Genomic DNA, 14,987 nt, shown 5'->3' on the forward strand with positions numbered 1-14,987 from the left:
TTTTGTTTATCAGTGACTCACACTTAGTCAAATGGTTAGCAGTTACCAAGATTATCTTGTAGTTTATAGTGTTAAATGAGTGATCCAAGTTCTACCAAGTTCTACAATTGCTACTGAGTTCGAGAAATAGTATTCAGTTCGCACTAAGAAGAATCTACTCAGTTGATAAATAATAGTGCAAACAAAACTTCATAGTATTAACTAAGTTTCATAGTGTCAACTGTGTCCAATATTTACAAAGTTTGTAGTATCAATTATATGAATATAGTGTTGAGTGAGGTAGGAATTGTCAAACAAGTGACTCAGTGTCTACCAAGCTTGCAGTGTTAGTGTTGATTGAGCCATACAATGTCAACCAAGTAATTCAATTTATATGTTGAGTTTCACAGTGTTCACTAAGTCACCAGTGCTGACTAGGTTCAAACTACTTGGAAGTGATTAGTATGAATTGAGCTTCTACATCTAGTGAGAAAATGATGATGTTGAGTGTTGACAATGGTTTCTAAGTGTCATAACATCACTGAGTTTGTCTTCAGAATTTGAGTGCCAATAGTGTTGGAAATATAAGAGAAGTAACTTAGAGGGGAGGGGTGAATCAGTTACTATAAAAATAAATCCTAGATCCCTTAGATATCAGTACAAAATAAAGTTTGAAAACTAAATATTGCTAATGCTTGGCAAACATACATAAAATGTTGTAACTTGGTAAACACTGCAATTGTTCGAAAAATACTTAACATGAATAGTTTAGATGTTATTTGTGATTACCATTACTTTGGCTTAAAACACATAAAATAAAATAGCATGAACACATTTGAAACCAGCATTTAATGTGGAAACCTAATTTGGGAAAAACCACCAATTTTAACTAGTTAATATTTTCACTCTTCTGAAGTGGGCCCTGTTAGGAGCCAACCCTATTAAAGGTTACAAAACACACTGTTAGGTGCGACCCTATTAGAGGATTTAATCACACTATTAGGAGTGGCCTTGTTAGAGGTCTTTAGACAATTCAACATAACTACCACCTTGCTAGGGGATTTACAAATAGTTGTTAAGCCAACTCTATTAAGAGATTTATATCACTACTACAATGGTTAGAAAGTAACAATGAGATGACCTAATTTTTGATGCAATTGAATTGATAATTATAGTTCTCAATTCTAGCTTGTATTTAGTCCTCTCCAATCAAATATATCTTTTAAGATCCATAAGGATATTTTTCTTATCTTTCTAATTTGCTTCCTCTTTCCATCACTAAATATTCAATACATTCACAACTCCTACATACTTTAACCCACAACTTGACCTTATACTTATATCTTTCACATTGACAAGTTAGCCAAAATACAACTTAGAATAACTCATATTCATCTTCTTAGTTGGATAGAACCAATAGATAAATCAATTAAACATAATATGCCAAAGCAAGAAAATCCTTTGTTAGCCAACCTTGCTTGGTAGACACTAACTCAGAAATGATATCATGTGTTAACCAAGTGAGCTTAGTTAACACTGTATAATTGTAAAGTTCCTTTGGTAACTAAGAGAGATCGATTAACACTAGTTTCAACCAACATTGCCTTCAATAGATGAGTGAGGTTGGTTAACACTCATCTTCAATAGACACTACCTTCTCGACTAGGAAAACTCTAGAATGCTTGGTAGACATAGAAAACTATCTTCACTACCTAAGTGAGCTCAGCATATACTGACAGATAATGATATGATATTTGTGTAACATCAAAGACAATACACAATTAATCAATTGTATCCAAAAATCTCCCTCTTTGGCACTAATGGAAACACAACATGTCATAACATAATGAAATTTTGGAACAAGAAGAAAGTGACGAACATATCCTTAGTTTCATTCTGATTCTCATCCATGAGAACTCCCTCTATCAGTGTGAACTCTTTCTACCTTTAGTTTCTCCCTTTGTCAAAAAAGTTATGTCTGCAACAACTTCTTCTGATAGAAAACTTCTCCCTCTTACAAAAAACTTCCTCTTCATTATAATTAAAATTTCTATGAGATATGATAGTAAACTTCTCCCTCTTTGACAACACATGCCAAAGACAAATTTTTTTTTAATATCAATGTACCTTAAGTACTAATTCATTTGCAATATGCCCTTGTCAACACTACACCACTTGATTAATCTTCAACTTTCTCTGGTTGATGCATCACTAAACTTCATTAGTGAGCTTCAGATAGGGGTATGACACCTAGCTTACCTCTTAGATATAGAAATGAATCCTTAGGTAATGGCTTCGTGAATATATCTACAATTTTCTCTTTTGCATTTACATATTCCAATCTAACTTCTTTATCTTACACCAATTCTCTTAAAAAGTGATATATTATAGCAATATACTTTATTTTTTTTATGCATCATTGGATTCTTAGATATATTCATTGTATTGGTGTTATCATAGTATATGACTACTAGATCTTTGATCTCTATCTTCATTCCTTCCAATAATTGTTTGAACCAAACAATGTTAGAACAATTAACTGTTGTTGCCACATATTCTGCCTCTATTGTGGAGTGAGAGATAAAATTTGGTTTCTTGCTTGTCCAAGACACTAGTCTTTTACCAAGAAAGAATGCTCCACCACTAGTGCATTTTTTGTTATCAAGACTTCCTGCCCAATTAGCATTAGTAAATACCTCTAAGTCCAAATTACCTCCAAGTTTGTACCATAAGCCATTGTCTTCAGTACCTTTTAGATATCTCATAATTATCTTGATTGCCATCATGTTATTCTCTCTATGATTTTCTAAGAATCTTGCCACCATACCAACTGCTAATACAATATTAGGCCTTGTATGCACTATATAGTGCAATTTTCCAATCATTGATCTATATGTGGTCTAGTCTACCTCTTCGGAATCATCATTTTTGGAAAACTTATGTCTAGTAGACATAGGGGTTCTAACTAGTCTTGAATCTTCCATTCAAAATTTCTTTAGAATTTTCTTGATGTACTTAGATTGAGTAATGTCAATAACATTTTTGTTCTCCTAAATCTGCAATCCAATAATTTTTTTTTATCGCAGCAAACATGAACATTTCAAATTCGTTACTCATTTCTTCTAAAAATTCTTTGTATAGGTCATCATTTCCTTTGAATAGAGTATCATCACCAAATATTTCAGCCAACACAATCTTCTTTTATGGTCCTTCTTTGATATATAGACTACTATTATCATTTATTATTTGAAAACCAATCTGTACCAAATAGTTATGTAGTCTTTCATACCAAGCTCTAGGAGCTTTCTTGAGACCATATAATGCTTTGTGTATTTCGTAGACCATGTCCTTTTTTCTAGGATCTACAAAACATTCTGGTTGTTCAATGTAGACTTCCTCATCAATAATTCCATTCAAGAATGCAGATTCAACATCCATTTGAAATACTTTAAATCCTTTGTGTGCTGCATATGCTAGTAATGTTCTAACACCTTCTAATCTTGCAACAAGAGAAAAATTTTCACCATAATCAATACCTTATTCTTGAGAATATCCTTTACACACCAATCTTTCTTTTTCTCTAGAAACTTTTCCATCCTTATTCAACTTCTTTCTGAATACCCACTTTTTACCAATTACATTTTTGTCCTTGGGTTAAGGAACAAGAGTTCATGTTTTTTTCTTCTCTATTTGTTCTCTCTTAATTCATTTCTTCAACCAAACTTTCACTATCCAATGCATCTTTAATGTTTCTTGGTTCAAATTCAGCAAGTAAACATGTACCTTTCAATTTGTTTCATGTCATTGTTCCATCTTATTTGTCTTCAATGATTTGATTAGGTGCATGATGCCTTATGATATATCTTGCTAACATAGGTTCCTTGGATTTGGAATGGGTTTCACTATTTCCATCATGAACTTTAGTATCAAACTTGAGTCCCACTATCTGTGACTTAGGTCCTTTAGACTTGGTTTGAACTAGCTTGATAGCCTCTAACTACGACTCAGGTCCTTTTGACTGTGACTAAGTGTAATGTCCTGTTTCAGGCATCTTCAGGGTTATACTTGTAATGTCCCATTTCAGGCATCTTCAAGGTTTCCTCCTCTCCGAATCAATTTTGTTCTCTTTTTCTATATACCCCTCTTTAACTTTGGTATTCTTATATATATCCAGCATTTCATAGGAACGTGTCTTTTCATTAAATTTAATAAGGTAGTTATATTATATATTACTATATTGATTATATATGATTATACGAATCATTAAATATTATTTTAATATATAACAAGATTAATATCATATACTATTGCCATACATATATATATTAATTATCTATGACATATTCATATATCTAATTATATATAAATATATAACTATATATATATATATCTATATATATATGTATAATTAATATTTATAATTACATAATATATAAAAAATTATATTTGTATCTTAGTATAATAATATTTTACAAAAATTATCGATTATTAATATTATACTATGTATAATACTTATATGCCGAAATGGGGATATCACAGTCCTCCCCTCTCGAATTTGCTTGTCCTCAAGCAAAATCTTTCATACACGAGTTTTTCATAAACACAAAACATACTTGCATTCAAAAGGCCAAAAAGATTTATGAAATATACATTGAATGAAAACACGAAGCATACACGATGTAGACAGATCATGAAAACACAAAGTAGACATGATGCAGCCAGATGAAGACACGGAGCAAACACGAAGCAAACACATAAGACACACATTATGCATTTCCTTAATTGTGAAGCTGCGACCAAAAAAAATCATTAGTACACATTATATATAAATCAATCCCCTGATAGGGTGTTTATAGTCTCAATCCATTTATTAACTCATTATTTTCTAAATATGGGAGGAGGAACCATAATAAGGTGCCCTGTTACCCAACCAATGGGTCTCACCATTCTCCCTCATTATCGTTACCTTCCTTCGATCATCATTTCCAAGAAGGAGCCTTTGTATGATGTACCCTGAGATGTCCCATCATTGAGGCCTTACCCGGTACTCGTAGGCTTTATTCGGTACCTCGCGTTATGTCCCCCAGTCCATTCCACTGCAGGCCTTATCTCGACTTGGAGAATCATGATCCTAAGGTGATTCTATCAACTATTTTCCAATAAGAAGTCTTTTAAAGCATAATTCTTGAAATATCAGATAGTTAATCTTATCATTCAATTATAGGAGGAGAAATCATAATGGGGTGCCCTGTTACCCAATCAGTGGGCCTCACCGTTCTCCCTCATTATTATCTCTCTCCAATCATTATTTCCAAGAAGGTGCCTTTGTATGATGTACCATGAGATGTCCCATCATCGAGGCCTTACTCGGTACCCATAGGCTTTATCTAGTACCTCGCGTGATGTCCCCTAGTCCATTCCACCGCAGGCCTTATCTCGACTTGGAAGATAATGACCTTAAATAATTTAATCAGTTTAACAAAATTATTTGTGATAACAATTAAAACTAATATCACTTAAAATTCAATATGAGAATTTGGAAACTTAATTCTAATCAATCATTACTTAATTGTAATCATCTTATTTGATAATAATTCAATTATAACCCTACCATCTTAGGGATTTAATCACTTCATTATAACTAACCAATTATAAGTATTGATAATAGATATTCGAATATTCAATATTCATCAAAGAAATAATCCTAGTTTCCCACTTAAACATAAATTTTGGCATAAATGGTGATTTGGAAACTAATTTCAATTAAGATTCAATATCAAAATTGTAGAACTTAATAGTAGACAAAGCATTATTAATTGCTAATTGTAATAAGATATTGAATAATATGCATTTATGCAATTATATCATTCCAATTGATAGTTGTCTATAGGAATAAATAAGTGTCACATGAATATTTACCTTTAATCACGTTCCTCACTTACCTTTTTTCCATCATTGATGCCACCATGATTGGATGATGTTCCTCGTGCTTTTACTTTTGTTCATTGATAGTTTCCTTTGGCAAAAGTCCATTTCATATGCTTACTTTCCTTTACCCATCTTTATCATTATTTTGGGTGCCCAAAGATCGTACCTCATGAATGTGGTGATGTTTCACATCATCAAATGACATCTTAACTTATCTCCTTGACTTAGCAAAATATATTCAAGTTTAGGGTTTCTTTTTTCATGACTAGCATATCCCAAGAGCTTTCCTCTATTGAAGAAAATGATGAATGCCACTTCAACATCATAGAGCATGGCCAATTCACTCACTTTTTTCTTCAGCCCATTCTTCCTTTTTGAAAATGTTACCTGCCGACTTATCGTGTTCTATATTCTCATTAGCTCCACTCGACCCCCACCCATCTTCTCTCTTAGATCCTTCTTTTTACACCTAGTAATGCATGCACCCATATAGATACTCATACAACACCTTTTATTCACAATGAATACAGTGATAGTGGAAAACTGATTTCGTGTATAAAGATTCCTTTTGCTTGATGTTAGTTGAATATCTACACATGCCCGTCAACATTCCCATTCATACTCAAACCTCTATAAAGCCCTTATCCACTTAAAATATCTTCTCAATTTTCCTTCTACCGCCATGCTGCTATCCTTAGTTATATGTTTCTTGTATCATATATATCCGATGAAAAGCATCTAGATTTTTTTTTGATCTCTTTTATTTGGTGCCCCGTTTACTCCACTAATATGTGATATAGCCTCGTAAGTATTTTATTTCCTTATCTCGCTCTTATATGGACATAACAACTATTTCCAAATTTCTTGAACCATAATCGCATGTGTTTTGTTGGTATTGGTCCATGGGTTGCTTCGATCTGATCTGGTGCTCAATCTAGGTGCAATCTCATCTTTGATGGCATATAGGTTTGTCTTCCAAACATGCCTCCTTTTTTTGTTTCAAAAAAAAGTATTCCATCAAGTTTCTGTGCCTCATTCCAATGTAATTCTCATTACTTTTCAAATGGTGTGGAATGGGATTTACTGGAGTTATGGACTGTTGCTGTGCATTCCTTTGAATGTTTCATTCTTTCACACTTCTTCTAACTTCTTACTGGGCTGATTATCCAGCTTTGGGAGGTCGACAGAGTGCAGTTGAACTGCATATTGATGATCTTTATAAATTAGGGTCTTCAAAGATATTTTCCTAAATCAGAATCACAATATTGATTTTAATCTATCATCTGAATTATGTTCACTGTATAAGATAGAATTTTGTCAGGTCTCTTGTTAAAATATATGTCGTTCCATTGCCTATGTTGCCAATTCTTTTTTTTTTCAATCTCAGATTTATATCTCTTATATTACTCTCCATCTATGTATTTTCCTGAATCTATCTTAAGTGTCGATATTTTTACACAAATTCATATGTTGTATGCAAAAAGATATTTAATAAGTGATATTGAAGTTGTAAGTGCCTTCTATCTATCATGAAAGGTATTATATTGTAGATAATCACAGGTTGGCAAGATCATGGCTCTGATACCACTTGTAATGTCCCGTTTTAGGCATCTTCAGGGTTATACTTGTAATGTCCCATTTCAGGTATCTTCAGGGTTTCCTCCTCTCTGAATCAATTTTGTTCTCTTTTTCTATATACCCCTCTTTAACTTTGGTATTCTTATATATATCTAGCATTTTATAGGAACGTGTCTTTTCATTAAATTTAATAAGGTATTTATATTATATATTATTATATTGATTATATATGATTATACGAATCATTAAATATTATTTTAATATATAACAAGATAAATATCATATACTATTGTCATACATATATATATATTAATTATCTATGACATATTCATATATCTAATTATATATAAATATATAACTATATATATATATATATATATATATATGTATAATTAATATTTATAATTACATAATATATAAAAAATTATATTTGTATCTTAGTATAATAATATTTTACATAAATTATTGATTATTAATATTATACTATGTATAATACTTATATGCCGAAATGGGGATATCACACTAAGGTTGCACTATCTACAACTCAATAGCTGTTGGATATTTTACAGACTTAGGAGGTGAAGCCTCCTTTCTTTCAGATGGATTTGGTAGAGTATTAGGTTTGTAGTAAACAAATCTATTATAATTCTTTGGTTCACTCTTTTTTGAAAACTCATCAATTCTCACATGTGCACTTTCTATGATTTTATGAGTAGACAAATTCAAACATTTTGTATGCTTTACTTCTGTAGGAGTATCCTAGAAATATGCCTTCATCACCATTTTTACATCAAATTTTTCTTTTCTAGATTCTTTTAAGATATAACATTTTCTACCAAATACCTTCAAGTAACTTACATTAGGTTTATAGCCATACCATAGTTGATAAGGAGTTTGATTTGAATCTTTCTTCAAATGTACTCTTTTCAAGGTATGAATTGTAGTTTTGACTGCTTCCTTCTATTATTTTATTGGAACATTCTTTTCTATCATCAATGTTCTGCACAATCCATGATGGATCTATTCCTTCTTTCAACTATACCATTCTACTGAGGTGTACCAGGGGTTGATACTTGTCTTTTAATTCCTCATTCAATGCAAAAATTATTGAATTTATTGGAGATGAATTCACCACCTCTTTCTAATCTCAAACATTTCAATCTCTTTCTAATTTCTTTTTCTACTCTTTCCAAATACCGCTTGAACTTTTGAAAAGTTTCTAAGTTTTCTTTTAGGTACATTATACTCATCATTCTAGAATAGTCATCAACAAAAAGAATGAATAAATTTTCTCCACTGTAACTCTCTATTCCAATAGGACCACATAATTTAGTATGAACAAGTTCTAAGACTTCTTTTGATTGATAGTTCTTTCATTTGAAACTAGTCTTTCCCATCTTACCAATTTGGTAGTTTTTGCATAGACCCATATCAGGTTTCTTCAAACTAGGAATACCTCTTACTCTTCTATGTTTACCTGTCTTAAGTAGATTATTAAAATGATTACATGACATAGTCTTTTTTGCCATAACCAACTTTCTTCTATTTGAGCAATAAAACATAAACTTTTACTAAGATCAAGATAAAATAGATTACCTTTTGTCTTCTTGCCAGATCCAACTAGATTTCCTTTTCCATCCATTAGTTTTTCCTTTCCATCCATGAATTCTACCTTGAATCCAATTTTATTCAATTGTGCCACACTTGGTAGATTATGCTTTAATCCTTCAACACAATAACCATTATTACATACAAGTTCAATAGTTAAAGAAATACATCATTTTCTTTTTATGTTACAAGGTTCATTATTTCCAAATCTCACACTACCACCATCATAAAATTTCATGTGCTCAAATTTTGTTTTATCTCGAGTCATATGATGTGAACAATCACTTTAAATAATCCATCTATCATTTTTTCTAACATGAGAGATAAGTACCATTTTATCTCCTTGATCATCACATTCATCTTTTACTACAATATATACCATTTCATCTTCACTACTATCAAAATCCTTAGCCATAAGACAAGATTTCTTACCTTTTTTCTCGTAGTTCTTGTAGTTCTTGAAATCCTTCTTTCCTTTTTTCTTATTGCTTTTCTTTTCATCTTTGTTTTCTCTATTTGGACACTTTGTAGCAATGTGACCAACTTCTTTACAAGAAAAATAGATTAGAGAAACTTTACCTTTGTAATTTCCTCTACCTTTAGAATAATTTCTTGCAAGTAAGGCTTCAACAACTTCAAGATCACAATTTGAGCTCTCTTCTATTTTTCCTTCGTCACTTCCTAATTGACTGGCCTTTGATTTCTTACTCTTTTTATTGAGTGAGAGTTTAAATTTAAATACAAACTCAATACCTTTTGAACTAGGAACATAGTTATCATAGTTATCTAATTCAAAAGATGTCAATCTTCCAACTAGAGCATCCAAAGATATTTTATTATTTGGATCACATCTCATCTCTTGAATAGAAGACACTTGAATTGTATAAATAGGAAGAAAATTTCTAAGTACCTTGCTTACAAATATTTTTTCATCAATTTCTCCTCCAAATGCTTTGCTTACGCTCACACTTGCTTTGATTCTTTCCACATATTTTGAAATGTTTTCATCTGATCAAAATGACCTCTAAGACTTTCAGCTTTAGATCTTCTTACATTGTCATCTCCTCCATAAATTTTTTTTAGTTTGGTACACATTTCATGTGAAATTTTGCAATCTTTTACTTCATCAAATTCAACATAACTGAGAGTAGATGCAATATTAATCATCATGATGTTGTGATTCTTCTTTTTAGAAATATCTTCAATGATAATATTCCAGTGGGATTCTTGTAGTTACCATCAATATATTTACAACCTAAAACACTGATGGTAGCCAAATGTAACCTCATGAGTCCTTTCCATGCTATAAAATTGTCTCTTTTTAGCTTGGGAATCTCTCTTCTATAAGACATCCTAATCTTTATCTTATGTTCTTGAAACCTACTCTGCAAGCACAAAAAGCTTTGATACCAATTGTTGTAAATATAAGAGGTGTAACTAAGAGGGGAGGGGTAAATCAGTTACTACAAAAATAAATCCTAGATCCCTTAGATATTAGTACAAAATAAACTCTAAAAACTAAATATTGGTGATGCTTGGCAAACATACATAAAATGTTACAACTCGGTAAACACTATAATTGTTTGGCAAATACTTAACATGAATACTTTAGATGTTATTTGTGATTACCATTACTTTAGCTTAAAACACATAAAATAAAATAGCATGAACACATTTGGCACCAAGATTTAATGTGGAAACTTAGTTTGGAAAAAATCACCAATTGCAACTAGTTACTATTTTCACTCTTTTGAAGTGAGCCTTGTTAGGATCCAACCCTATTAAAGGTTAAAAAACATAATTTTAGGCGTGATTAGATGATTTAATCACTCTATTAGGAGTGACCTTGTTAGAGGTCTTTAGAGAATTCAATAGAACTACCACTTTGTTAGAGGATTTACAAATAGTTGTTAAGCCAACTCTGTGAAGAGATTTAGATCACCACTACAATGGTTAGAAAGTAACAATGAGATGACCTAATTTCTGATGCAACTAAATTGTTTATTATAGATCTCAATTCTGGCTTGTATTTGATCCTTCTTGATCGAATATATCTTTTCTGCTCCACAAGGATATTCTGCTGATCCTTCTAATTCACTTCCTCTTTCCATCATTAAATCTTCAATACATTCACAACTACTTTTCCACACTTTATCCCACAATTTGACCTTATACTTATATCTTTCACATTGTCAAGTTAGCCAAAATACAAGGAGAGAACCAATAGATAAATCAATTAAACTTAATATGTTAAAACAAGAAAATCCTTCATTAGCTAACCCTACTTAGTAGACACTAACTTAGAAATGATTTCTTGTGTTAACCAAGTGAGCTTTGTTAACACTAAATAATTGCAAAGTTCCTTTGGTAACTGAGTAAGCTTTGTTAACACTAGTTCCATCTATATTTTCCTTCAATAGTTGAGTGAGCTCAGTTAACACTCATCTTTAGTAGAATTTCCTTTGATGATCGAGTGAACTCGGTAGACATTGCCTTCTGAACTAGGAAAATTCTTGAACGCTGGGTAGACACATAAAGTTATTTTCACTATCCGAGTGAACTTGACATAAACTAACTAATAAAGACATGACATTTTTGTAACATCAAAGACAATACACAATTAATCAATTGTATCCAATAAGAAGTTGAGCTAACTTTGTGTATTTTGGTGAAACTTCTGTTGTAGCCAACTTTGATGAATTCTAGTTTGGATTGATATATGTAATGTATTGTGTCACATCCAAAAATGAGAAGAATTGCGAATTAAGAAGGCTGTAAGTAGTATAAGGGGCAATAAATATATATCTATCACAATAAGGTAATTGTTATACTTCAAAGGATTCTCAACCAAAAAATTAGAGTTATAGATTAGAGATTAGCCATTAGTTAATCCTAATAGGTTTATTAGTTAAATCCTTCACAAGGTAGATTTAATAGTCTTTTGTAAATATCTTTATCAACTGCATACTTCATTGTATTTTTTATAAATCATTTAACAAGGTGGACCTAACAGTAGTCATTGCTCTTAACAAGGAAGATCATTAGAAGTGATCAATTGTAAGCCTTAACTGGCCAACTTTATATTACAGTACTAAAGCTTGTGGGTACCATCACCACCCTAGTTTTACTTTCTATTTGAAAGGTTTCTAGGTCACCATATCTTGTGTCAAATTATTATGAATGTTTTAATACTTTCAGTTTTTCATACATGTAATTTGATCAGAATATATATGAAGGATTAATTAGTGAAATAAAAAAAAAGTGTTATTCATTCTTGATTCACCCCTCCCCTCTTAGTAACCTAGCCTATCCTATATTTCCAACAATTGGTATTAGAGCATTGTGGTTCATAGAGAAGGAGTTTAACAGCTTGAGAAAATTTTAGAGGTAATGAAGGTACACAAGCTAGATAAGGCTATTGACAATGAAAAGCTAGATTTGGAATTGGCTATTGGGAAACTAAAGAAAGAAAAGGATAAACTCTCTCAATTCTTAAAAAGAAGAAAAGATCTTGCAAAAAAAATAAATGACAATCTCTACACCGAAGAAAGAATTCAAGATATCTATCTAGAAAGAAAGTTAGATAAAGCTAATGAGGCAATCAAAGACCTATTGGAAAATAATTTCAATATTCAAGAAGAAATTAGAAAGCTAAAAACTATTAGGAATAAGGTGTCTCAACCTTGGATAATTCCTATTCTTATTATTCATTTTGTAAATGTATCTTTTACAAATATTGTAATTAAGTGTGAGTGTACATGTCTAGTTGGCATGTTGATGTGTCATTCCACTTGCACATGTCAACATCTTGAATTTTGTGTAAGGAGATCATGATTGAAATGGTTATGATGAATTCCTATGACACATAAGAGCTATCTTTGGAATATTTGATGATGGGTGAAGACATGAAGACGTGTGGCAATTGATCATTGAGTACTGTACACTCGAGTCTCTATTTGGCATACAAGGTTTGGGGTATCGGCTCAATTTTTTTTTGGGTTCCTACTATTTTAGAGAATGGTAAATGTATGTGTCAATTGTGGCCTATACTAACACACACACTTCAACATGGTCTTTATATGAGGATTCATCCCAGAATGAACATTTGATTGTCCATCCAAAAATTATCCAACAAGACAACCTATTGCCTTCTATCTAAAGAGAATTTTCTTATTAGATATCCTCAGAATCGAGGTGCAAGCAAACAAACCCTCTAAGAATATAGGATTTGAAAATGAGATGCAACTAATCTATGTGAACATATAGATTAATCTAAAATGAGATATGCAAACTAGTCTAAGAACATATAAAAGAAACTATGCTAAAGATGTATGCATATTAGATCTAGATGAGAATTAAGCTAACAATAAAAATCTATGAGAATGTAATAAGCTTAAATGAGTATGCAATTTGGCAGCAATTCGATGCAAATTCTAATTCATCCTCTGAAAATGAAGAGATGAGGGTCTTTTAAATAGACTTTCCTAGAATCCATCAATGGTTGAGATCAATTTCAATCAATGATCATGATTGAAGATGAAGTTCAGTCATAAAGGAAGATTCCCAAATCAAAGGGAGTTAACTGACTCAGATTTGAGTGTAAGAGTTAGTCAACTCAGATAGACTTTAGTGTCAGAGTAAGTGATCTGAGTCATTTCCAATTTGATCAGTAGTGAACTAGGAATTTCCCTTTTTTGAACTGAAGAGAGATTTTGGAGAGATATTTAATTTAATAAAATGAGATATGCTCTCATCAATATATTTTCTTATTAATTGAATAATTCTATTTAATTAATTAGAGACACTTTTCTTAGTTAATTAAATAACTTCATTCAATTAATTAGGAATGGCTTCTCCATTTAATTAAATAATTTTGTTTAATTAATTAAAATAGGCATATTTATTAAATTAAATAAATTTAATTTTGTAGTAAATTAGCCTTAGGAGATAATTTAATTTAATAAAGTATGAATACTTTAGATTAAATTAAATTGAAATCAAATAGGTTTAATGTGGCTAATATGAGTGTGTACTATAGGGATTAAATAATGAGTCTATTTAATGCAGATTAGGGTCTCAAGCAGTTGACAATTAAGTCAGGTAGCGAGTAGCAGAACAAGAATTTGCCTAATGAAATAGGACTTTAGAATTGATCAAAAATAGATCATAATTGGTGATCATGGCAATAATCCAGTTTTGGGGTATTACATTTTGCCCCTCTTTGAATGAATGTGTGAGCATCATGTTTAATTCAAAGAAAATCAAAAAGCATGATGCGAGGATGAGATTGGTTCCGAAGTTGATGATACAAAGACCAATTGATAAGCTTTTAAGGACCATCTCTAGAATAGAGCTTAATCCCAACGAATCCAAGCAGAATTCCTAGATACCTAAAATTTATAAGCATTTAAAAGACTATCTCCAGAATAGAGCATAATCTTTAAGGATCTAGACATAATGTCTAGATACCTCAAATTGATAAGCATTTAAAAGATTTCTTTAGAATGAAGTTTGACCTTTAAGGATCTAGATAGAACAACTAGATACCTGAGATTGATAAGCATTTAGAAGATTATCTCCAGAATGGAGCTTAACCTTTAAGGATCTAGATAGAACACCTAGCTACCTGAGATTGATAGCATTTAGAAGATTATCTCTAGAATGAAGCTTAACCTTCAAGGATCCAGATAGAACACCTAGATACCTGAGATTGAAAGCATTTAGAAGATTATCTCCAGAATGGAGCTTAACCTTCAAGGATCTAGATAGAACACCTAGATACTTGAGATTGATAGAATTTAGAAGATTATCTCTACAACAGAGCTTAACCTTCAAGGATCTAGATAGAACACCTAGATACCTGAGATTGAAAGCATTTAGAAGATTATCTCTAG

This window comes from Cupressus sempervirens, chromosome 4 (genome assembly GCF_028749045.1).
Source record: "Cupressus sempervirens isolate cs-2001-9-10 chromosome 4, ASM2874904v1, whole genome shotgun sequence".
NCBI classification, from domain to species: domain Eukaryota; kingdom Viridiplantae; phylum Streptophyta; class Pinopsida; order Cupressales; family Cupressaceae; genus Cupressus; species Cupressus sempervirens.